Consider the following 2,737-nt stretch of genomic DNA (forward strand, 5'->3'; position numbering starts at 1 on the left):
GTTGAGTTGTCACAAGGGCAAAACAATGATGGAAACCACCAGCTTGCCATTGAGTTACATGAATTGTATGTTTCCTTTGCATATTTCTTAGCCTGGAACCCAGGAGGCTTTGTGATCTTGCCAAGTCTCCAAGCCGGCTTTACAATGAATTACTTCATATTGTAATTGAGGTTACCTTTACTTGACTTAAGTGTATTAATTTAGAAAGGAATTTTATGTCAATCACTACCATGCACAGTAAGCTCGATTCCACAGCCTGACAAAGGCTCCAAGCCTATGGCCTGCTATCCCTTTGTACAAGTCTATGGCCTGCTATATTCCTTTTGTATCCCTTTGTACAAAAATCCCTTTGTACAGCTCTCTCTCTGTTCGAGAGCTGTTAAAGACACAGCGAGTCATTGCCCTGGCCATCGTCAGAAGCCAGAAGAACAGTAGGAAAGGGAGCTCTTTCGCTTGAGAGCTGGTGTTGGCGAGTGTCACTGCAGGCTGCTACCTCAAATCATGGCACCCGGCTTGCTTTAGGGACCAAGGACAATGCTGCCTCCTCTGATCATCCAGCTGAACACACTGTCTTCTTCTCTTAGCTCTGTGCAGCGTTTTATGTTCTCAGCATCCTGGATCCTTGGCGATCTATCTCTGAACTTCCTTATCTCAACTAGAGTAGAAGACCCAGAGGGCAGGGCCAGCTCCATCCTGGTATTTGGCTAGCACCTCCTGGTGCCTGAGAGGCTCATCCAGGGTTTGTTGATTTTTAGTCCCAGTGAAGACAAGTGGTGGTCGGCTTCGAGCTGCTGAAGGCCATAGACCCAGAGAGTGGTCTAAGCAGCCATGATACCTCCTGTGTCTGAACATGGTACCCGGAAACCTCCTCCTACTCCTTTTCTCGTTTTAGCTGATTAGTATATTTTCTATTCCTCCAGCCATCCCCTAATCCAAGAACTTTTTATTTTGTTGGAGATGGAAATTTTAATTCCAAAGAGATAGTAATTATTATGGTCTGAATATTTGTCCTCTCCAGATTTATCTGTTGAAATCCTATCCATGAAGGTGACGATGTCAGGAGGTGGGGCCTTTGAGGGGTGATTAAGTCATGAGGGGTGCAGCCCTCATGAATGGGGTTGGTGTCCTTAGAAAAGAGACCCCCAGAGAGCTGCCTTGACCCTTCCACATCTGAGGATGCAGTGAGAAGTCACCATCCATGATCAGAAATGGAGCCCTCATTAAACACCGAACCTGCCAGCACCTTGATCTTGGTTTTCCAGACCCCAAAAATGTGAAAAATAAAACTCTGTGGTTTATCAGCCACCCAGCTTGTGGCGTTTTGTTATAGTAGCCCGAACAAACAAAGATAATACTAAAATGATCCAAATTCTAGCCCAGCAGGAACAGAAGATATTGTGAGTCTTGGGTTTTTCTTATTTTCAAAGCATCAAGTGCAAAAACAAACAAACAAACAAATAAACACTTGGATTCAAGGGCTAGGCAGGATGGGATGGGAGTGGGGGGATGGAGAACTTCAGCATCAGCTTCAATGCTGGAAGCTTGAGTGCTACTCTAGTTACTGCAGCTCTGTACCAATTTACCCAGAGTTTAGTGCTGTAAAACAACCATTTATTATGCTCATGGATTGTGTGTGTGGGAAGTTCAGACAGGGTACAGCGGGACAGCTATTCCTCAGTTGGAAGTCTTGAGGGCTGGGAGCTCAAATCATCAGAAGGCACATTCACTCAGGTCAGTGGCTGACACTGGTGGTCGGCTGGGAGGCCTCGGTTTCTCTCCACGTAGGTTTCTCCAGGTGATCTCTCCAAGTGGGCTTGTTAGGGCTTCCTCCTGGTACAGCAGCTGTGTTCAGAGAACAGGTGTCCTGAGCTATCAAGCCAGGTGGATGTTGTAGCACTTTTTTGGACTGTCCTCAGGAACTGCTCTGGTCACTTCAGCTGCTTTCTAGTTTTCAGAAGCTGGTCGTTAAGGCTAGTAGAGGGCAGGACCCAATTCAACCCCATTTTTTAGAGATGAGGTCTCGCTATGTTGCCCAGGCTGGTCTTGAACTCCCAGGCTCAAGCAGTCCATCCACCTTGGCCTCTCAAAGAGCTGGAATTACAGATGTGAAGCACTGCCCCTCCCCCAACCCCATCTGTTATGAAAGGAGGGTCCTTTGACCACAAGTGCCCTGAGAAGTCAGGACTTCCCAGTCTCAGACATTTTTATCTGAGCCTGAGATGGGGACAGCCTCCCACACATAGGACTTGGAAGGCTATGAAGGAAGTAGGGGACTCTTGGGAGGTCATTTCCCATGGTAGGGACGGTTGTGTGAATGAACTTGGCCTTTAGGGAGAGGAGCCCGACTCTCACCTGAAGCCACCCAACCTGTGCAGATGGCTGAGGAAGCCCTGGACACCACAGGACCGCTAACCCAGGATCTTTGTTGACTTTGCTCCCAGGCCACTGCCCCACACGCAGGCTCTGAACTCCTGGGAGAGGTAGGGAGCCAGCCCGAGGCGTGAGTCAAGAGTGTAAAGTACACTGAGCTCCTTGGCAAGCAGGCTCTTCAAGGGGAAGGTGTCACTCGGGGAACAATGAGAAATGTGTCTTTCCCTCAGCCCCTGATAGAAAAGATAACACCCCTTGAACACAGCCTTTTCTCATCTGTTCTTGCTCTTGGATGGGGGGCTGCTACTCCGGAGCGGCGAACTGGCGGGCGGGGGTGCGCCTGTGAGTGCGCGTGTGCGTGTGTGCG

The sequence above is a fragment of the Gorilla gorilla genome, chromosome 21 (assembly GCF_029281585.2).
Source record: "Gorilla gorilla gorilla isolate KB3781 chromosome 21, NHGRI_mGorGor1-v2.1_pri, whole genome shotgun sequence".
In the NCBI taxonomy this organism is placed as follows: domain Eukaryota; kingdom Metazoa; phylum Chordata; class Mammalia; order Primates; family Hominidae; genus Gorilla; species Gorilla gorilla.